Source organism: Heptranchias perlo, chromosome 10, assembly GCF_035084215.1.
Source record: "Heptranchias perlo isolate sHepPer1 chromosome 10, sHepPer1.hap1, whole genome shotgun sequence".
NCBI classification, from domain to species: Eukaryota; Metazoa; Chordata; class Chondrichthyes; order Hexanchiformes; family Hexanchidae; genus Heptranchias; species Heptranchias perlo.
The window spans coordinates 30530771-30554917 of NC_090334.1; the positions used below are offsets into that span (position 1 = coordinate 30530771).

Below are 24147 nucleotides of genomic sequence, written 5' to 3' on the forward strand. Positions count from 1 at the left end.
AGCTTTGATGCTGGGTTAATCGCCTTACACCTTCTAGTTTTCACTTTATCTGTAGTGTCTAAAGTACACTTTCTTTCCGCTGCTCTACGCTTTTCCCTTTCACTTGTTCTTGAACAACTGTTTGTACTATTTGTATTGTAAATTTCCCCTTGGTCTTCCCCTCTCTTGCTGCTCTCAACTTTATTCCCTTCTGACTCCCCACTCAGGTTCCCATCCTTCTGCCACTCTAGTTTAAACCTTCCCCAACAGCACTAGCAAACAGCCCCGCGAGGACATTGGTCCCGGTCCTGCTCGGCTGTAACCCGTCACGCTTGTACAGGTCCCACCTTCCCCAGAACCGGTCCCAATGTCCCAGGAATCTAAGTCCCTCCCTCCTACACCATCCCTGCAGCCACGCATTCATCCTGTCTATTCTCCTGTTCCTATACTCACTAGCACGTGGCATCGGTAGTAATCCTGAGATCACTACCTTTGAAGTCCTGCTTTTTAATTTATCTCCTAACTCCTTAAATTCACCTTGCAGGACCTCATCCCTTTTTTTACCTATGTCGTTGGTACCAATATGGACCACGACTACTGGCTGTTCACCCTCCCCCTCCAGAATGCCCTGCAGCCGCTCCGTGACATCCTTGACCCGCGCACCAGGGAGGCAACATACCATCCTGGAGTCACGTTTGCGGCCGCAGAAACGCCTATCTGTTCCCCTTACAATGGAATCCCCTATCACTATAGCCCTGCCACTCTTCTTCCTCCCCTCCTGTGCAGCAGAGCCACCCGTGGTGCCCCGAACCTGGCTCTTGCTGCTTTCTCCTGATAGGCCGTCTCTCCCAACAGTATCCAAAGCAGAATATCTGTTTGAGAGGGAGATGGCCCCAGGGGACTCCTGCTCTACCTGCCTAGTCCTTTTACTCTGCCTGGCGGTTACCCATTTCCTTTCTGCCTGCGTATTTTTTACCTGCGGTGTGACCACCTCACTGAACATGCTATCCACGATAGTCTCAGCATCGCGGATGCTCCACAGTGAGTCCACCCGCAGCTCAAGCTCCGAAAGACGGTTAGCCAGTAGCTGCAGCTGGACACACTTCCTGCACACATGGTCGCCAGGGACACTGGTAGTGTCCATGACTTCCCACATAGTGCAGGAGGAGCATATCACGGGTGCGAGCTGTGCTGCCATGACTTGCCTTAGACTCCTAGACTCTCTTCCCGCTCTCGGTCTCTCCTTTTATACTCTGCTCACCTCTCGGACTCTCCTGCCTCACCTGTGATGTCGCACAGTAGTTGTCTCTTGTTGCAGGTCTGCTGCTGCTTTTATTCCACAATCTCAGTCTTCTACTCTCAGGTCCACTGCCGCTCTGCGGGAAAAGTTAGGAAAAGCAAGGCAAAGCAGCACCTCCTTCCCCCACTTCACCGAAATCCCACACTTACCAAACTCTCAGCACACTGTGTATCCGCACACCGTGCCCTTTCTGAACATGGGCAACATATTTCCCTGTTTCCAGTGTACTCGCCAGCCCCCCCCTCCCCCCAGCGTCCACCGATTTCCTCATAGTGATCGTCAGTACCTTGCAAATATGCTAACTAGTCGCTCAACACTCACATAAATACTGTCTAACTTTAAGGATTTATTTAAAGTACTTTCAGGTTGTCTCTAACCTCTATATCATTGATACTGAAGGTGCTCTTTTTTGAGGAGGGCATATTGTTCTTGTCTTACCTTGTGAATACTTTCATGAAGTAATCATTCAGAATATTTACTATCTTGTGCTCATCATCAGTTTCAACTCATTTAGAATCTCCTCACCTCTTCTCTGACAGTCCTCTTGCTATTGTAGCACTGAAAGAATTTTGGCCTAGAAAATGGATCGTGCCGCGACGATTTTCTGTCGAAAAATGAGCGCTGTGGGTCCAATATGACGTGCAGAAAGCATGCTTTCAGTCTGTGCCACGAGAACGCCCCATGCTAAATTGTTTAGGGCGCCCCAGAGTCGTCCAAGGTGTCACCCTGAAACTAGCATTAGGTCCATTGCCTATGCAAGTAGAGGGTCTAAGGCCTGTTTCAATTGGGAAATTGGATCCCGACTGACCACAGCATACAGCATGCACCATATGTGCTGAGGTCAGTTACCTCGGTTCTAAAGCAGTCAAGCCAGCGGCCCATAAAGGGACAGTTGAAAGCTATCACCAATACTTGAATGTGTTGCAAGGAGGAACATAGGAACAGGAGTAGGCCATTCAGCCCCTTGAGCCTATTCCACCATTCATTGAGACCATGGCTGATCTGTATCTGAACTCCAATCACCCACCTTGGCTCCACACCCCATTATCCCCTTGGCTAGCAAAAACCTATCGATCTTAGATTTAAAATTATTAATTGAGCTAGCAGCTACTGCTTTTTGTGGGGAGAGAGTTCCACACTTTTACTACCCTTTGTGTTTTTTTTAATTCATTCATGGGATGTGGTCGTCGCTGGCAAGGCCAGCATTTATTGCCCATCCCTATTTGCCCTTGAGAAGATGGTGGTGAGCCGCCTTCTTGAACCGCTGCAGTCCGTGTGGGGAAGGTTCTCCCACAGTGCTGTTAGGAAGGGAGTTTCAGGATTTTGACCCAGCGACGATGAAGGAACGGCGATATATTTCCAAGTCGGGATGGTGTGTGACTTGGAGGGGAACATGGAGGTGGTGGTGTTCCCTTGGGCCCGATTTTAGCACCCACTATCGGGTGCGTTCCCGGCGGGGGGGACCCCGAAAATCGCGAAAACCCGGAGCGGAACCGGATCCCGCCTCGATCCCGCCCACTTCCGGGTTCCGCGCTGACGTGCGGGGGTGCGTGCGCAGCCCCTGCTGGTGGGAATCCCGCAGGCAATTAAAGCCAGCGGGGTTCCACTTGACAGTATTTATCTAGCTATTTCAGGTCATTAAATGACCTGATTCTTATTAGGAAGTGTGGGATTTTACCTTCAACTCAGACTGTTTCACATACTGGGGGAAACAGTCTCACTCCAAACGGACGTGCTGCAGCCAGTAGCCTGTGGCAGCTGCCAAGGTGCACTCCACAGGGGTGTGGGGGGAGACCCTTCACCAACGCAGGAGGCCACTCTGTCACATAGGGCAACGCCTGCCCTCCACCACCCCGCTCCAAGCCAGAAGATACACCGACGTGGAACTGCAGACCCAGTGCGAGGAAACACCTACCTACCGTGCACAACCCCTCAGACCTACACCTGCCAGATGGGGGCCGCCTCGACATCCTTGGAGGACGAACAGCATCACCAGCCCCAGCAGCCTCGCAGTCCACGCCGTCCGCCTCAGCGACGTGGAGCCCCCCAACACGGTGCTGTGGCACACCCACCTGCACAGCAGGAGGGAGGGCAACCACAGAGAGAGATGCGTCGCAGGAGGCACTACCCTCGGCACAGGGTCTACAGACCGAGGCTCAGCTTCATGGACCTCTCCGAGGAGCAGTGCATACGGAGGCTCAGAGTCACTCGCCAGGTAGTCGCCGACATCTGCAGCCTCCTTAATAACGAGCTGCTCCCGGATGGACCAAGCAGCATCTTCTTACCCGTCGCCGTCAAAGTCACCACTGCCCTCAACTTCTTCGCCTCTGGATCCTTCCAGGGTGCCAGCGGGGACATCACCGGGGTCTGTCAGTCCTCTGCACACAAGTGCATAAGGCAGGTCACCGATGGGTTGTTCCACAGGGCCTCGCACTACATCAACTTCGCCATGGACGAGCGCAGCCAGATGGAGAGGGCGGTTGGTTTCCATGCTGTGGCTGGCTTCCCACGGGTGCAGGGTGTAATCGACTGCACCCACATAGCAATACGGGCACCTCCACATGAGCCAGGGCTGTTCATCAACAGGAAGGGCTATCACTCCATGAACGCCCAGCTCATCTGTGACCACCGCCAGAGATTCCTACACATGTGCGCCAGATACCCTGGCAGCTGCCACGATGCCTTCATCCTCAGGGAGTCCACCGTCATACCCCTCTTCCACTCACCCAACACCGGCAACGGCTGGCTCCTCGGCGACAAGGGGTATCCCCTGCACACGTGGCTCATGACACCTCTGAGGAACCCCATCACCGAGCCGCAGCGTCGATATAATGACAGCCACATTGCTACCAGGTCTACAATTGAGCAGGCTATAGGGCTGCTCAAGATGCGCTTCAGGTGCCTTGATCGTTCTGGGGGAGCGCTCCAATACACGCCATTCAGAGTGGGACGAATCATAGTTGTCTGCTGTGCCCTGCACAACATGGCCCAACAGAGAGGGGTGCCGCTGGAGGAGGCCCCATCCACACCCGCCACCCACATTGAGGACGACGATGAGGAGGAGGAGGTGGAGGAGGAGGACGCGCGCGAGGATGAGGAATGACCCATGGGCTGAACACCGGCTCAATGGGATGCTCGTCAGGCCAGGGAGGCACTCATATGTCAACGGTTCTCCTAGAATCAGACAGTCTGAGGCGTTCACATCTCATCACGTGCACAGACGAGAGGCCATACCAGCCCCCTCCACAGAAGAGTGGTGCCAGTAGTGTGCCCAATGGGCGGGACCAGGTGTTCGTCATCATGATGGCCCGCATGGAAGGGACCTATTGCACAAGCCGCAGAACAATGGACGAGAGGTGGCAGGAGTGGTGAGAACGATTGTGTTTACTAAGTACTTAGTGAACGACTATAAACAAAAACATTACAAATTGACAGACACCCTGGTGCATTCCCTTTGTGCTTATAACACCCTTGGCTTACGTTTACGGGAACCCCTACGTGGTGCTACCCCTGTGGCTCCAGCAGAGGTAGTGGCAGGTTGCTCTTGTTCGTGCCCTGACCGGGTAGATGCTTTGGGCCGATGCCCCCTGGGTTTCGATGCCCGTGAGGGCACCTCCACAGACTGCTCCTCCTGCACCTGTGCAAGGGCAGACTCGGTCACCTGGAGAGGAGGCACCATTGCGGGTACTGGTTGAGAGGGGGGCAACGGGTGAGACGTGGGAGCACCTTGAGTAGCGTCCCCGCTTCCATGTCCCCGTTCACCATCATCCCTCTCATGGCCTCGGCCCACATCACCCCTTCCACCCTGCTGGATGACAGTTTGGATGGCATGTGTGAGGCCTTGCAAGGCCACCTCTAGTGTATCCATCAGCCTGTTTATGGCGGCGGAATGTTGCTCACCCTGAATCCGAACAGCCGTTGTCAGGGCCTGGTTGAGCTGTGCGTGACACTCGAGGGAGGTGAGCCTGTCCTCCACCGCAGACGTTCACGCACCTACCCGCGACACTGTGTCGCCGGTACCCTCCTGTACCTGCGCCACCAATGCCCGCATGCAGGAGTTGGACTCCTCCATCACCTGCGCGATTGTGGAGAGTGCGCGTGGCACCTCTCCCAGTACCTCGGCAATGTGCTGGTGCCCCTCGACGACTCTCCTTTTGACTGGTGGCCCCCTGGGTTCAGCATCTGGGTCCGGCTGAGCAGAGCCTGGAGAAGAGTGCTCCCACCGACACGGACCCTCCGCGGCTGCCCCTGCCACCAGGGTCTGCTCATGCTCATATGTGCGCGGTGACTCACCATGTGCAACCCCAACTAGTTGGCGAGGGGGACCCACCGAGGTGCGTGTCTCTGCGCTGGTGGATGGTTGGCTCATATGTGACGATGCACCCTCAGAGACCGGCATGTCCTCTGAGGAATCGCCCTCCTCACACACAGCGCTCGCAGACGGCCCTGCAAGAGAACAGAGGGCACTATGAGGCATGTGCACAAACGTTGCGGTGCGGCAGATGCCAGGTGATGCTAAGGTCATTCGCGATCATGAGTGCTGAGTGTCAGCTTTCCCTTACCGGCCGTTTCTGCAGCCCCAGCCTCGCCATCCGCCACGGAGAGGCAATGTTGCGTGCGGCTGATATCCAGCGCCTCCACCTCTGCGTCCGTCAGTACCAGCAGGTGTGGCGGGCCCCCTCCGGTGCGGTCCCTTTCTCTGGCGTTCTTGCATCTCTCCTCCTGTCAAGGCAAAACACAGATGCGTGAGTGAGTGCAGATTGCATTGTGAGACGCCTCAAGCATCGGTGTGGGTGGGTTGAGCGTGGGGCAGATGGATGGGAGGATGCGTGTGCCACATGCCCATCCCATTGCATGGGGATTGGGGTGTGTGGTAGTATTCGAATGGGGACAGGGACGGTGGGTCGGTGCAGGCACGGTGAGGATGGTAGTTGAGTGGCTGTGAGGATTGCTGCGGGAGCGCTGTGGTGGCTGTGCAGAAGGGATTGTGAGGTGTTTGGTGTGATGTTGGAGACGGGTTGTGGGAGGGTGCGTTAGTGTACTCACTTTGCCGGACCTAATGAGGTCATTGAATCGCTTTCTACACTGCACCCATGTCCTGGTGGTGTTGGCCCTGCTGCTGACCTCCGCCGCCACCTCTGCCCATGCCTTCCTGGTGACGGAGCCAGGGCACTTCCGTCCGTCAGTCGGGAACAGCGTGTCCCTCCTCCTCCTCACACCGTCCAGCAGCAGCTGGAGCGCGAGGTCCGAAAACCGTGGTGCAGTCTTACCCCTGGGGTGCTCCATGGTGTGATGCCTCTTGCTTGAAGCTGGAGGGGCTTTGGTGGACTGCCCCTTTAAATAGAGCTCCACCATCGCGTGAACGTCAATGCGCATGCGCAGGCCGCCGGCGCGCAGCTGGGGAGCGGAGAACCCGTAACCACGGCTTAATGGCATCAATTATCCCGCGATCGCGCGGGAGGCGCACTCATTTAGCCATCCGCGTTTTCCACGCTCCCGATGGACCACCCGCCGGGAACCCGCACGCCTGCTAAAATCGGGCCCCATGTGCCTGCAGCTCTTGTCCTTCTAGGTGGTAGAGGTCTCGGGTTTGGGAGGTGCTGTCGAAGAAGCCTTGGTGAGTTGCTGCAGTTGCATCCTGTGGATGGTACACGCTGCAGCCACCGTGCGCCGGTGGTGAAGGGAGTGAATGTTTAGGGTGGTGGATGGGGTGCCAATCAAGCGGGCTGCTTTGTCCTGAATGGTGTCGAGCTTCTTGAATATTGTTGGAGCTGCACTCTTCCAGGCAAATGGAGAGTATTCCATCACACTCCTGACTTGTGCCTTGTAGATGGTGGAAAGGCTTTGGGGAGTCAGGAGGTGAGTCACTTGCTGCAGAATACCCAGCCTCTGACCTGCTCTTGTAGCCACAGTATTTATATGGCTGGTCCAGTTAAGTTTCTGGTCAATGGTGACCCCCAGGATGTTGATGATGGGGGATTTGGCAATGGTAATGCTGCTGTATGTCATGGGGAGGTGCTTAGACTCTCTCTTGTTGGAGATGGTCATTGCCTGGCATTGTCTGGTGCGAATGTTACTTGCCACTTATCAGCCCAAGTTGAGGAACTGTTTCCTAACTGGAGCAAAAGGATAACTAAGGAAAGAGTAGGGCCTATTAGAGACCAAAAAGATAACCTACGTGTGGAGACGGAAGATGTTGATATGGTTCTAAATAAATATTTTGCGCCTGTCTTCACAAAAGAGAGGAACGATGCAGACATTGTCGTTAAGGAGGAGGAGTGTGAAATATTGGATGGGATAAACTTAGTGAGAGAGGAAGTATTAAGGGGATTAGCATCTTTGAAAGTAGATAAATCACCAGGGTCGGATGAAATGTATCCCAGGCTGTTAAAGAAGCAAGGGAGGAAATAACGAAGGCTCTGATCATTTTCCAGTCCTCACTGGATACAGGCCTGGTGCTGGAGGATTGGAGGACTGCTAAAGTTGTACCATTGCTTAAAAAGGGATTGAGGGATAGACCGAGTAATTACAGGCCAATCAGCCTAACCTCGGTGGTGGGCAAATTATTGGAAACAGTTCTGAGGGACAGGATAAACCATCACTTAGAAAGCCACGGAGTAATTAAGGACCGTCAGCGTGGATTTGCTGAGGGAAGGTGGAGTCTGACTAACTTGATTGAATTTTTTGAGGAGGTAACAAGGAGGGTCGATGAGGGTAACATGTTTGATGTCGTCTACATGGATTTTAGCAAGGCTTTTGACAAGGTCCCACATGGCAGACTGGTCAAAAAAGTACAAGCCCATGGGATCCAAGGGAGAGTGCCAAGTTGGATCCAAAATTGGCTCAGTGGCAGGAAGCAAAAGGTAATGGTCGACGGGTGTTTTTGTGACTGGAAGGTTGTTTCCAGTGGGATTCCGTGGGGCTCAGTACTAGGTCCCTTGCTTTTTGTGATATATATTAATGATTTGGACTTAAATGTAGGGGGCATGATTGAGAAGTTTGCAGATGATACAAAAACTGGTTGTGTGCTTGATAGTGAGGAGGAAAGCTGTAGACTGCAGGAAGATATCAATGGACTGGTCAGGTGGGCAGAAAAGTGGGAAATGGAATTCAATCCAGAGAAATGTGAGTTAATGCATTTGGGGAGAGCAAACAAGGCAAGAGAGTACACAATAAATGGGAGGATACTGAAAGGTGTAGAGGAAGTGAGGGATCTTGGTGTACATGTCCACAGATCCCTGAAGGTAGCAGGACAGCTAGATAAGATGGTTAAGAAGGCATATGGAATACTTTCCCTTATTAGCCGAGGCATAGAGAGAGCAGGGAGGTTGTGCTAGAATTGTATAAAACATTGATTAGGCCACAGCTTGAGCACTGTGTATAGTTCTGGTCACCACATTACTGGAAGGATGTAATTCCACTAGAGAGGGTACAGAGGAGATTTACGAGGATGTTGCCAGCACTGGAGAATTTTAGCTGTGAGGAAAGATTGGATAGGCTGGGGTTGTTCTCTTTGGAACAGAGGAGGCTGACGGGTGATTTAATTGAAGTGTACAAAATTATGAGGGGCCTAGATAGAGTGGATAGGAAGGACCTATTTCCCTTAGCAGAGAGGTCAATAGCCAGGGGGCATAGATTTAAAGTGATTGGTAGAAGGATTAGAGGGGAGCTGAGGAAATTTTTTTTCACCCAAAGGCGGTAGGGGTCTGGAACTCACTGCCTGAAAGGGTGGTAGAGGCAGAAACCCTCAACTTATTTACAAAGTACCTGGATGTGTACCTGAAGTGCTGTGACCTACAAGGCTACGGACCAAGTGCTGGAAAGTGGGATTAGGCTGGGTGGCTCATTTTCGGCCAGCGCGGACATGATGGGCCGAATGGCCGCATTCTGTCCCGTAAATTTTCTATGATTTTATGATTCTCTCCTGAATGGCCTGGCTCTGATTTTAAGGTTATGTTCCCTTGTCCTAGACTCCCCCACCAGCGGAAAAAGTTTCTCTCTATCTACTCTTTCGATTCCTTTCAAAATCCGAAAAACCTCAATCAAATCACCCCTTAACTTTCTGTATTCTGGGGAATAAAAGCCTAGTTTATGTAATCTCTCCTCATAATCTAACTCTCGGAGCCCTGAAAACATTCTGGTGAATCTGCACAGCACTCCCTTCAAGGCCGATATATCCTTTCTAAGATACAGTGCCCAGAACTGTACACAGTACTCCAGATGTGGTCTAACCAGGGCTTTGTATAACTGTAGAAAAGCTTCCTTTCCTTTAAATTCTAGGCCACTAGCCAGAAAGGCTAACATTCCATTAGCGTTTTTGGTTATTTTTTGAATCTAACTACTGCATTTTAGAGATTTGGCCTCTTCTGTGCTGTAACATACTATGATACTATGGACCCCTAAATCTCTTTGGACCTCCACTGTTCCTAGCTTTTCATCATTTAAAAAATATTCGGATCTATCCTTTTTTGGTTAAAAATGAATGACCTCACACCTACCTATGTTGAAATCCATCTGCCACAGTTTTGCCCACTCACTTAACCGATCAATGTCTCTGTAATTTTATGCTCCCGTCTACATTGCTTACTCTTTTTATATTTGTTCATGGGATGTGGGCGTGGCTGGCAAGGCCAGCATTTATTGCCCATCCCTAATTGCCCTTGAGAAGGTGGTGGTGAGCCGCCTTCTTGAACCGCTGCAGTCCGTGTGGTGAAGGTTCTCCCACAGTGCTGTTAGGAAGGGAGTTCCAGGATTTTGACCCAGCGACGATGAAGGAACTGCGATATATTTCCAAGTCGGGATGGTGTGTGACTTGGAGGGGAACTTGCAGGTGGTGTTGTTCCCATGTTCCTGCTGCCCTTGTCCTTCTAGGTGGTAGAGGTCGTGGGTTTGGGAGATGCTGTCGAAGAAGCCTTGGTGAGTTGCTGCAGTGCATCCTGTGGATGGTACACACTGCAGCCACAATGCACCGGTGGTGAAGGGAGTGAATGTTTAGGGTGGTGGATGGGGTGCCAATCAAGCGGGCTGCTTTGTCCTGGACGGTGTCGAGCTTCTTGAGTGTTGTTGGAGCTGCACTCGTCCAGGCAAGTGGAGAGTATTCCATCACACTCCTGACTTGTGCCTTGTAGATGGTGGAAAGGCTTTGGAGAGTCAGGAGGTGAGTCACTCGCTGCAGAATATCTCTGACCTGCTCTTGTAGCCACAGTATTTATGTGGCTGGTCCAGTTAAGTTTCTGGTCAATGGTGACCCCAGGATGTTGATGATAGGGGATTTGGTGATGGTAATGCCGTTGTATGTCATGGGGAGGTGGTTAGACACTCTCTTGTTGGAGATAGCCATTGCCTGGCACTTGTCTGGCGCGAATGTTACTTGTCATTTGTCAGCCCAAGCCTGGATGTTGTCCAGATCTTGCTGCATGCGGGCACGGACTGCTTCGATTTCTGAGGGGTTGCGAATGGAACTGAACACTGTGTGATCATCAGTGAACATCCCTATTTCTGGCCTTATGATGGAGGGAAGGTCATTGATGAAGCAGCTGAAGATGGTTGGGTCTAGGACACTGCCCTGAGGAACTCCTGCTGCAATGTCCTGGGGCTGAGATGATTGGCCTCCAACAACCACTACCATCTTCCTTTGTGCTAGGTATGACTCCAGCAACTGGAGAGTTTTCCCCCTATGCCACCAATCTTTGTGTCATAGGCAAACTTGGATATATGGCTCTCTATTGTGTTATCTAAGTCATTAATAAATATAGTGAATAGTTGAGGCCCCAGCACAAACCCATGTGAGACACCACTAGTCACTTTCTTCCAATTTGAATACATACCCATTATACCTACTCTCTGTCTTCTACCGCCTAACCAATCTTCTAACCAGGTCAATAATTTGCCTTCAATTCCATGAGCTTTAATTTTAGATAACAGTCTCTTATGTTGGACCTTATTGAATGCCTTCTGGAAGTCCATATAAACTACATCTATAGACATTCTCCTTTAGTTACTTCCTCAAAAAATTCAGTTAGCTTCGTTAGACATGACCTACCCTTTACAAATCCATGTTTGCTCTCTCTTATCAGCTCAAATTTCTCTAAGTGCTCAGTCACACTGTCCTTAATTATAGATTCCAATAACTTCCCCACAACAGATGTTAGACTAACAGATCTATAATTTCCTGGTTTCCCTCTCTCACCTTTCTTAAATAATAGTTACTTTGTAATTTTCCAATCTAAGGGACAATTCCTGATCGAGAGACCTTTGGAAGATTATGGTTAAAGCATCTGCAATTTCCTCACCTATTTCCTTTAAACCCCTGGGGTGGAAACCATCAGGTCCTGGGGATTGCTCAATCTTTAGTGCCATTATTTTTTCTAATACTGTTTTCTTGCTTACGTTAATTTTATTGAGTTCCAGTCCTTGATTCATTATTAGTTCCCCTGGAATGTCAGGTATATTATCCTCTTCCTCTACTGTGAAGACTGAAACAACGTAATCATTCAACAAATCAGCCATTTCCTTATTTTCATTTACAACATTACCGGCATCTGTTTTTAAAGGGCCCACATTACCCTTGACTACCCTTTCTCTTCTGATATAATTGTATAAACGTTTTGTGTTAATCTTGATATCCCTCACAAGTTTCTTTTCGTATTCCCTTTCTGCAGCCCCTCCTATCTTTTTTGTCTTCCTTTGCCGTTCTTTACAACTCTCCCAGTCCCCTGGATCTACACTATTCTTTGTATTTTTGTATGCTCTTTTCTTTCGTTTTCTGTTATCTATCACCTCTTTTGTCAACCATGGCTGTTTTATTTGCTAAGTAGAGTTTGCTGTCGCCAGTCTCTGTCTCATCCCATTAAAGTTAGCCTTACCAAAATCTGGACTCTGAGTAACTGTGTTAAGTTTCTCCTTTTCAAACTTAACATTGAATTCGATCATATTATGATCACTGCTAGATAAATTTTCCTTTACTGTTAGATTATTAACTAAGTCTGGCACATTATTCATTATTAAATCTAGTATGGCCTGCCCTCTTGTTGCTCCTAGAACATAATGCTCCAGAAAACTATCTTGATTGCACTCAACAAATTCACTACTTTTCTCAAGGCAGAGACATTTACTGCAGATGTGGCGATCCAGGACAATCTCAGTGTACACAAACTCCCACAAATTACGGCCCTGACACATAGCCTGCACTGCCATTTCTAATTTCTATTTATATATTTATTTATTTGTTAGCAGTAATTTAATCCTAGATATAATAGAATTACTTGAGATCCAGGGGGTAATTTTAACCCCTAAGAACAGGAGGGTTGGGGCAGGTGAGAGGTTAAAATAATAGCTTTTTGGAGCAGGACTGCATCACGGTTCCACTTCTGGGTCTAACCCAGGCAGGTTTGTATGTGTGTGCACAGCAGACACCAGGAAGTCTCGCCGCCACTTAAAGCCGGCCAGCAGATATTTAAAGGGGTAATGTTCCCCATTGAGATACTTGAGGTACTTAATATTTGGTGTATTGGAAAACTTAAATGAATTTAACCTTACCTGTTCGAGTTTCCCATCATTTCCGATTCATGTCAGGTGAAAGCAGATGGGAGGGCTGGATCCATGAGGACCTGGTCCTTATCTCTTCAGTATTCCTTCTAACCTTTCCTCAATGTGTACTGTTCGAGCTCCAGATAGACAGCTCACCATCCTTTGGGCCTTGTCTTTCCAGCACACATGGGTTATCTACTTTCCTGAGCAAAGAATCTGCTATTACCCCAGACTTTCTGTGACTTACAGGCTGAAACTTTATCCAAGCTGTCCCTCAGATATTCTAGCTGCCTTTTCTCCCAGGATCTTGTTATCTTCAGAGCAATTTACAGTGTCTGGAACTTATTCTTAATTGGGTTCCTCATTGGTATCTTTGTATGTTTTCTTACCATTCTTGCTTCTTTTCCCAACCTTAAGCCATTCAATATCCCCATCACCTTGGTTTCCTCCTGCACTAATCACCATATTATCACAACCCTATTCCTGGTTATTCTGGTCTCCAGCTCCTTTCCCTTATGGTTCAATCTCAAGGTCTAATGTTTGCCACTGCACTGACCTGTGATTGCTCACTTACTGAGTCGAATACTATCCACTCATCCTCAAAAATCTCCTCACTATTGTCTGCTCTTGTAAGTACATGCACCTTGCTCTCTCACCCTTTAAGCTTACTGATCAGCAGACAGGTAGCACATCTCATTTGCTAAAAAATGTATCTGGCAAAGACACCTAATAGCCTCAGTCTTAATTTTACTTCTGTCAAATGCTGTTCTTTTAGTCTTGTTTCTCCTATTTGCCCTCATTTCGTTTTACTTTAATATCTCTGGTGTTCCCTTTTGATATTACTGCTTACTGGTGTCCCCTTTTGATTTTTGCTTCCTTGGGGGTCTCCTTTCTAATATTGGCTTACCTTGATGGACTTCTTTATTAGCTTTTTGCACAAAGATGTTCTCTTCCAGTTTAGCTGCTCTCCCCAGCTAACATCATTTTTCCCCGTTGCTATTCCTTTATAATTTATTACTGCCTGTGCTGCTCTTTTCGTAAAAAAAAACCCCAAGATTGTTGATACTCCATTTTGTTTACCTGAGCACTGAAGCTGTACACTTTTCCTTAAGCTTTACCGAGTGGAGCTCCCTCACAGTGAAGTATTTCACTGCTTTTCTACCAATTTCATTCCAATATTGATAGCTCCTGATGGAGTCTGTCAAACAATGTTAGATGTATCAATCGTTGAACCCTCTTCAACATCCGTGCTCCCGTATGCCTTTAAATTATTTATAGTTATGGGAACCTTCGAGGGCAGCCATACCAGCCAAGCAGAAGTTACTCTGGCTTTGATAGGAGAGTGATGTTAATATATTTTATCGCTTGGCCACAGTTCATTGTTCTGTGAAAGTCCGCCCTTTCTTCCTATTCCACTCTTTTTGTTTCATATAAGAGTAATCACTGGGTGAGAATTTATGAGAATATGAAAAATCAACAGCAAATCAATGCACTTCATTTTGTGGCAGTGTAAATTGTCAATATTGTTCTCCCAATTTTATTACTAATATCAAATGACTCAGCCATACTTTAGTGATAAAAGAAATATCTTTACTTACACAGTTACTGTCATCCCAAGAGTATGAAATATGAACTGTTAAATTTATTGTGGTAGCGCTGATTTCATTACAGTAGAAAATCACACATTATTGAGTCTGAGATTTGTTTTAAGCTTTGGATTCTGAAGGGGTGAAAGGATTAAAGCCCTTCAGCACTGCATTCATGAACTTTAAAAGGATACTGGGTGTGAAAGCAGTTCTGTTTTACTGAATGATGTATTGTATTGTTAATATAAAGAGTCGAACACTTCTTTTCCCTATAATTCTCCATAAATCTGTACCGCACAATCTGTACATCATTACTAAACAGCAGATCTTTTGACTAGATAGAAGAAATTAATTGTCAGGAAGTTTGTAATAGCATTTTAGTTTTTTTTATGTTTCCTCGACATATGTAAACAGTAATATATAGTAGCCTTTATAAAATAACACACCAAATACTAAGCATATGATTACACCCAATGATGCCACTATTCTGAACAGTATGCCAGAGACCTGCTTTATTTCTTTTCTATTTTCTTCGAAGTGTATGCGACATTCCGATTTTGATTCCTTTTTTTTTTTCCATCCTGTTTGCACTGAACCCAGTTGCTCTCATCTCCTCCATGTTGAGTGATCTGTTACCTCCCTTTCTCTTTTCTCTACACTGTGTGCAGTCGCCTCCTTTCAGCTCCTAGCACAGTCCTTTGCAACATGCTGATGTCCTGTAGTTTGCCTCCCACCACTTCAGTTATTCTATTATTCAGTGAGCATTGTTTGATGGTTCAAAAACATAATTCATACACAACGGATTCAAGAGCTGCAGCAACACCAATATACAAAAGTAAAGAAGTTCAATAACACAAATATTTTTATGGGAAAATACATCAGTGCAGGAAGCTGTTGCTATCAGCAGAATGTCACATTTGCAACAGAGAAATACACTGGCTACTCTTTATGACTGAACTATTTTTTCAGAACGAGAAGGAAACAACATCTCAACTGTTTGGTCAATGAGAGCTCTGTTTTGTGCATGTTCATCATTGCATCTGATCTCTTCCAAGATTTGAAGGTTGTGTGATGATTTTATCATCTTTGATTGAAACACATAACCCATCTCTCATAACAAAAAAAGAAAATGCTGGAAACACCCAGCAGTCCAGGCAGCAGCCACAGAGAGAGGAAGGTAGGGTTAATGTTTCAGGTCGATGAGCTTTCGTCAGAACTGGGAGATGTTACAGATGTTACAGCTTATAAGAAGGAATAGAGGCAGGGAAAAGGGGGCGGGGAGAAAAAAAAGAGAATGATCTGTGATTAGGTGGACAGGAGATGTTTAAGTGACTTAACTGATAATGGTGTAAGATTAAAAGAGGCAATAATGCAAAGAATTAGAGCAATATAAGATGTATCTGAGACCCAGAGGAAGTATGAATGGTTACAGCCCATATCTCTGTTGTGCAAAACTTCCACCATTTCTTCTCTTTCACAGAGTCGTATCATGTTTGATTGCGAATCATTATTACGGGAAGCATGTATTGACACATTTTCTGACAAGTGTCATGTACTTTTGCATATTGATAGAATAATATCTGTTTCAATTTAGATATGCCACAGGACTGTTTGTAGGTGAATGAATGGCTACAAATATACAGTTAATGATGTCCTGTGCCTTGGGGGAAGCAAGCAATCTAGTAAAACTGTGCTGCTCATGTTCGTGGTCCCCTGGATGTAGGTGGGTGAGTGGTGAATCAAATCCTAATGCAACAAAGGACAGCACAGGCAGCTGACACCTACATTGTTTCCAGTTGGTTCCTGAAGGATCCTGTGACATGAACCCTGAGACCTGGGAGTGTATTGCAGATGGTTGACTGTCTCTGTACATTATTATGGACAGATGGCCAAACTCAGTCACAGTACCCCTATCAGCTTCTATAAGGCCCAGGTAGCAGTGGCTGTTGTGGCAGATCCTCTCCCTGGAGTACTTTGTTCTGAAAATGGTGCAGCTTCAATGTCCTCTGCGTTCCCAATGTCGCCCTGTCCTCCTACTGTATTATATAAAAATCACCAATAACTGCTGCACCCATGCCACACGGATGAAAACTCCACTGTACTATTCACATCTGCTCTGTTGAAACTTTCAAATCTTGCCCTTCCTTCCTTAAACTAACTCACAGGTTTGACTGTGAGTAATGAAATTAATCTTCCTATTTATCTCACCCTGAACAAAACTGCAAGGGTTTCTCCTCAATGCCCTTTAACAAGGATTAATGGCCTCAACAAGCATTTTAGAATGGGACCAAGAGTCTGAATAGAGAAAGTAACAGAAGAAAACAACATTAACACTTTCCCTCTGTTTCATTTACATCTACATTTCTGCTATATTTACCATTATGTCGAGCGTAAATTGGACAAGAATTTTGGAAAGAGCGGCAATTATCAGAAGAGACCCACTCGTGCAGGATTGCCACCACTTCCTGCAACCTCCCCTTACAAGGCATCGGGCAGTGGTACTGGGTCAGAGCCGGGGAATGGAAACTCCCTATACTGGGTTCTCCCGCTTCCCCAGCTCAGCTGAAACCCGACGGAGGACCGGAGGCCAATACGCCGAAAGAGGTGAGGCATATTGGCATCCAGGTGGGCACAAGTGGCCCCACTGGATGATTGAGGGGGTGGGGGGGGGTTCTGGCTATGGAAGCAGCTTGGAGCTCTAAAGACTGAGAAACAGGATCGGCCACCTTACACAGGTGGCCAAGAGGGCACTCAATGAGGTCTGGGGAGGGGGCTTAGGCAACCTTTTCCATGGCGGGCAGGTCCTGGATTTTCAGTTCCATGGGCCTGGCGCCTGCTGGAGATGCACCCATAGAGGTGGTGGCACCCACTACCCCCGTGCAAATTAGGTGCCCTCCCAATGACTCTGCAAACTCTGGTGAGTTCAGCGTTTGGAGGGCACCAGCAGGCGTGATCTCAGTGCAACTGCCAGGATCGAGGTCTGCAAAATTTTCAGGGCTATTAATTTTCCTTCTGCGTGTTTTTCACGAGATGATAGCCAAGGAAAATGTTTTGGCAGAACCGAATCAAGTCACTCATACATGCAATTTGGTTTGTAGTAGTCCATTCTTCTGCCAGGCATTTTTATGTTCCTTATTGCATCATAAATCTTAATGCCATTTGTTCACAGTCGCACAATCGTTCCATAAGGTGCAACCGTTCCTTCAGCAAGATTTGTCATCCATCATAACCAGTGGACAATTCTGCAACCGTACATTTCAACAGCTGCACCACACTGCAGACAAGCACAAATAAATAGCTGTAGGATATTTCACTGCAGGACTTTAGCAAGATGACAGATCTGGAAAGTCAAACATTTCACGCTAATAATTAGATTTTAGAGCAACATGAGATCTCTCCTGCCTGAGCTATAATTATGAATTGTAATCTTAGCCTTATTTATATTATTGCAGTTTAGCAATTTTACTGCAGCAACATTTTAACTGGAATTTCCCGGTGGCTCTTTAACTCCACATAACTGATATGTGATGAGTAAGATGAAGCAGATTAAACACACTTACTTTTGTTGCCCAAATTGTGCTTTCTACATCTAGTGTTGTTTAAAGATAAGGTGCAAAGTTTCTAAGCTCATTTTTGATTTGCTTGTCAGGCAAAAAAATATATAGTATTAGGTAATGGGAGACTGAAGGGCCAATTTTAACCCTCCCTACACGGTGAGAACCGGGCATGTGGGGGTTAAAATAGAGTCAGTGGCCTTCTTTCTGCTGCACTCACGCCAGCTGTTATTTTAGCTCCTGGGTTTCGGGAGGTAAGAGAGTCCTCTCCACAGTCAGACGAGGGCCTCATTAAAATCCAAAAGTTGGGGTCTGATGATGTAATTCAGACCCCAACGCCATTTTAACACCCGGTGCCGGTCTCACCAGGAACACTGGGCACCAAGGAGCAGCAGACCCGGAAGAGGGCCGAGAATGTAGATGAACACCAGGGATCGCTCCTGCTGGTCCCCGGTGGTGGCCTCCTGCTATGCTCACCCATTCCCGCCCAACCCTCGATGTCGGTCAGGAGTCAGGCCTGGTGCATGATAAAATAGCCCAAGCCTCACATCGGCGAGCTGGGGCAAGCCTGTCTCTTACCCCATCGGCCCCACGCTGACCTCTCGCCCTGAGTTTATATCGGAACTTAAGTGTCAGAATAATATTACACTACATTTATGATTCTTAAGAATAAATCATGTATTTATAAATCTTGCTTTGAATATCCCTTACTGCAGAGAAGTACTCCCAGGACAAATACATAAGATGGCATTGTATTGACCAGACAGCTGAGCTGCTTTACAAGATGAAAGGCTGATATGCTAAACTAGCACAGAGCTGATTGCAACACTCCACTGCAATAGCACAGTTAAAAATTCCTTTAAGGTAGTTATCGCATCAGTGGGGCCAACAATTGTTGAGATAAACTTTTAAAATGCATTTACACATCACCACCGTGCTCCTGAATAATCAGGAGTGCATTTACCATCGCCAGATGAATGAAATCACTGAGACCTGCTTTGGAGCAATATTCACAACAAAAGTAACTTGGAGTCTCCATTATTAAACATTGCTAAGATGAGAAGAAGGTTTTTTTATCAAAAAAACAAATGCACCTCAACTTAGGGAAGGAGAGTCTGCCCATTTGTGAAATCAATTTCTAAGAACATAATGAGTCAAATTATGATTATAAAACTGATGCTTCACTGTCATGTAGCACACATGAGAGTCAAAACTATGCTCTTGGGAATAAGAACTCCTTTCTTACTGGCTTTATAAACTTACATAAAATCATTGAAGGCTAACAGGGTGAAGAGTGGCCCAAACGGGATAAACAATAAGTGGGTATGTCATGCAATTTTATTCACAGAGTCCTTATATATCTTGAAAACTATATTTTCACGTAGACTGAAAATACATTTATGTATGTTACTTGGATACCCGTGTATGTTCCTTGGATACCGTTGCCGCTGGCAATACTCATCACAACATTTTTTGTGTCACTACACAGATTGAGTGAAGGATAAACTCATATTGGAAACCCCTCTTTGGCTTGTCTGATTGCAACAAAAAGTGTAGTTCCTTGCAATATTTACATTTCGCACACATTTTTCATTAGTAAGCCTTCTCATTTTTAGGTTTTAGTTTTTCCTGAATTCAGGTTACAATCAAATGAAACGAGTTGAAAACAAACAGGTGCTTTCTTAATCAACAAAGCAAATTTGGAGGGACAAATAAAATACTTGAAATAATAAATGCTACCAATGGTCTTCACCAGGTATTATGGTAAAAAGGAATTGTGCATCAGTAGCTGCCTCCTTAGTGTTTCCTCCTTCATGGAAGTACGTTCAGACATCTGAAGGATGGAAGTTATGCTAAACCTTTATAAATCACTGGTTGGGCCACAGCTGGAGTATTGTGTCCAATTCTGGGCACCACAGTTTAGGAAGAATGTCAAGGCCTTAGAGAGGGTGAAAAGGAGATTTACTAAATGGTACCAGGGATGTGGGACCTCAGTTATGTGGAGAGACTGGAGAAGCTGGGATTGTTCTCCTGAGAACAGAGAAGGTTAAGGGGAGATTTAATAGAGGTGTTCAAAATTATGAGGGGTTTTGATAGAATAGATAGGGAGAAACTGTTTCCACTGGCAGGAGGGTTGGTAACCAGAGAACACAGATTTAAGTTAATTGGCAAAAGAACCAGAGAGGAGATGAGGAGAATTTTTTTTATATAGCAAGATGTTATGGTCTAGACTGCACTACCTGAAAGGATGGTGCAAGCAGATTCAATAGTTACTTTCAAAAGGGAATTGGATAAATACTAATTGAATAGCTCTTTAAAGGAGCCGGCACAGGCACGATGGGCTGAATGGCCTCCTTCTGTGCTGTATGATTCTATGATTCCATGATCAGTACATGAAACAAATGACGAAAGGTTGGCACTGCCATTTGGTTTGGTGAGAAGATGAAGGGCTGTCTGTGGCAAATGGGGCGATCAGCTGTGTGTATCACATCAGAATTGCAGTATGCGGACATTGTTTATTTTTACGGTTTATCACCTTTAACTCAAATTTTGGAATTCATCATGGGGGGAGGTTATTATCAAAATTCGTTGGCTTTTATGATTGGTAAGTCAGATAGCTCCTTGAATTATCTCGGTGCTGTAAAATCTTTTACATATTTATACATAACATTTGGCTTGAAAGAAGCTAAAGCAAACAGACTGATACATATACCATGTATTTTGAAAGAATTTTAATTTGTTCCGAAAAAAAAGTGAAAAAAACTTTTTTGCTGATAAAAATCCTAAATATTCAAAAAAGCATGTTTAATATACAGAATTGTTGATGGACAGAAGGATCGGTAACCAAAGGACACAGATTTAAGGTGATCGACAAAAGAGCCAGAGGCAACATGAGGAAACATTTTTTTACACAGCGAATTGTAATGATCTGGAATCCACTGCCTGAAAGGGTGGAGGAAGCAAATTCAATTGTAACTTTCAAAAGGGAACTGGATAAATACTTGAAGGGAGAAAATTTACAGGGTTACGGGGAAGGAGCAGGGGAATGGGACGAATTGGATAGCTCTTTCAAAGTGCTGGCACAGGGCATGATGGGCCGAATGGCCTCGACCTGTGCTGTACCTACATTATGATACTATGAATTGTGACTTACAAAAGTTGAAATATATGCCCATGAAATAGTTTGAAAAAATAATTTTAAAAAAGCTTTGTTAACACGTGAAGAATTTAGGATGGACTACTGTAGCGTATTAGCAGCAACAATAAAGGGAGTGCTTTTACACGCTGAACAGTAAATGTGGAACAATTGCGAATCTGTTCGCAGTGGTTTCCTTCAACCTTTTATTAAAATAAAGGTAATGCACACATTTCCCATCTGTTGTGCTTAAAGGAACTTGTTCATTAATTGCCACGGTTGATGCTGGATTTGTTAGTATTGATTTTCCATCATCAATATGCTAAAAATACATTGTAAAAATAGGCCCTTTTCTGGTAAATTAATTTCAAGCACATCAACAGTCATTTTCAGTTTTGGTGGGTGATACAGCTGCACACCTGTGGCCCGAATCAGCTTGTCATGCAGTGTGCAGTGCAAAGGGAGCTGATTGGCTCAATATCAGGCCTGCCACTCCAGCTAATCTGAAGCATCCTCATCGAAAGATATTAAATATAAAGCATACCTCCATTAATTGGACACAATTCACTTTGCATAAAGATTTGAATGTAATGAATTACTTTCACCTCACAATTCCTCAGCAAAGTACTCCTGCAGTACCTGTGCAGAATTTTTCCCATTTTGGTTAACTGCACTGAACACATTTTAATGAAAATGTATGAACAAATTAAGTTCAGGGAGGATTGCAGTGCTCTTGTTATCAGTATGAAACACCTGCAAAGCAGGAATTACACTACTGCTATGAGCTATAGGGAAACCTTGACAGCCATTCCCTGAGGAAAATACAGGGTCCGTCAGTAACACATCAGAAATCCATTTTACTCTAATCAGTATTGTGTTCCACAGTGAATTTATTTTCATAGGTCACCTTCCACCATGAATCCTCCTCCGGGCTGGATGAGCCAACTGATGTCAGTCCTTGATATTGAGAACTTTCACCTTCTGTCCAGTGCTATGTAAAGTAGCCCATCTGAAAATGAGTTAAAAAGCACCCGAGGCAGGTAGGTTTGAGTGATCTGGAGCTTAAATTAGGAGCCTGTGGGTAGGAGCCAAAAACAGCTATTAAAATTTAAAATTTTCTATCAACTGGCAACTCCAAGAAGTCTGCACCTATCTTACTTCCAACAAAAAGTTTAATTTTGTAATTGTTATACAGCTCATCAAAGTAAGTTGTGAGCATATTAAGAGTTTTCCATTTGTGATACTGAGGAAAAGCAAAAATTATTTCCCCTCCCAACTGCATTGCATAATGTTCTTTTCTTTATAAACCGTCTTAAGCCGGCAACAGCAACTTTTGAGATAGGTGTGAGCTGTAATTTTGAGTTACTAGGTATATTTTCATATTTGCACACATAAGTCAGGTGTATTACATTATATTGTGTGGCCACAGCTGTTAGTTATCATCGGGGGAATGGCTATACAATGTCTTTACTCAAAGATGAAGAAGTAACAACCTCCTCCCAATATCCCACCATCACAGAAGCCAGTCTTCAGCCAATTCGATTCACTCCATGTGATATCAAGAAACGGCTGAGTGCACTGGATACAGCAAAGGCTGTGGGCCCCGACAACATCCCAGCTGTAGTGCTGAAGACTTGTGCTTCAGAACTAGCCGTGCCTCTAATCGACCTGTTCCAGTACAGCTACAACACTGGCATCTACCCGACAATGTGGAAAATTGCCCAGGTATGTCCTGTCCACAAAAAGCAGGACAAATCCAATCCGGCCAATTACTGACCCATCAATCTACTCTCAATCATCAGCAAAGTGATGGAAGGTTTCGTCGACAGTGCTATCAAGCGGCACTTACTCACCAATAACCCGCTCACCGATGCTCAGTTTGGGTTCCGCCAGGACCACTCGACTCCAGACCTCATTGCAGACTTGGTCCAAACATGGACAAAAGAACTGAATTCCAGAGGTGAGGTGAGAGTGACTGCCCTTGACATCAAGGCAGTATTTGACCGAGTGTGGCACCAAGGAGCCCGAGTAAAATTGAAGTCAATGGGAATCAAGAGGAAAACTCCAGTGGCTGGAGTCATACCTAGCACAAAGGAAGATGGTAGTGGTTGTTGGAGGCCAATCATCTCAGCCCCAGGATATTGCAGCAGGAGTTCCTCAGGGCAGTGTCACTGGCCCAACCATCTTCAGCTGCTTCATCAATGACCTTCCCTCCATCATAAGGTCAGAAATGGGGATGTTTGCTGATGATTGCACAGTGTTCAGTTCCATTCGCAACCACTCAGACAATGAAGCAGTCCGTGCCCGCATGCAGCAAGACCTGGACAACATCCAGGCTTGGGCTGATAAGTGGCAAGTAACATTCGCACCAGACAAGTGCCAGGCAATGATCATCTCCAACAAGAGAGAATCTAACTATCACCCCTTGACATTCAATGGCATTTCCATCGCCGAATCCCCCACCATCAACATCCTGGGGGTCACCATTAACCAGAAACTTAACTGGACCAGCCACATAAATACTGTGGCTACAAGAGCAGGTCAGAGGCTGGGTATTCTGCGGCGAGTGACTCACCTCCTGATTCCCCAAAGCCTTTCCGCCATCTATAAGGCACAAGTCAGGAGTGTGATGGAATACTCTCCACTTGCCTGGACGAGTGCAGCTCCAACAACATTCAAGAAGCTCGACACCATCCAAATCAAAGCAGCCCGCTTGATTGGCACTCCATCCACCACCCTAAACATTCACTCCCTTCACCACTGGCGCACTGTGGCTGCAGTGTGTACCATCTACAGGATGCACTGCAGCAACTCGCCAAGGCTTCTTCAACAGCACCTCTCAAACCCGCGACCTCTACCACCTAGAAGGACAAGTGTAAGGAATCTTACAACACCAGGTTATAGTCCAACAAATTTATTTTAAAATCACAAGCTTTCGGAGATTATCTCCTTCGTCAGATGATTGAATGAAAAGGTTCTCAAATCGCATATCTTATACGATGTTGGGACAGCATCACACCAATCAAAAGGTGTCGTTGTTATTCAAACAGGCCAGTCACGGAG

General features: G+C 46.2%; 1 long non-coding RNA gene across 1 annotated transcript in view; it reads left to right on the plus strand.

Annotated features, from left to right (window-relative positions):
- LOC137326124 (uncharacterized) overlaps positions 1 to 24147 on the plus strand; it is a 705949-nt gene that overhangs the window by 157729 nt on the left and 524073 nt on the right. The gene's annotated exons all lie outside the window — the stretch shown is intronic.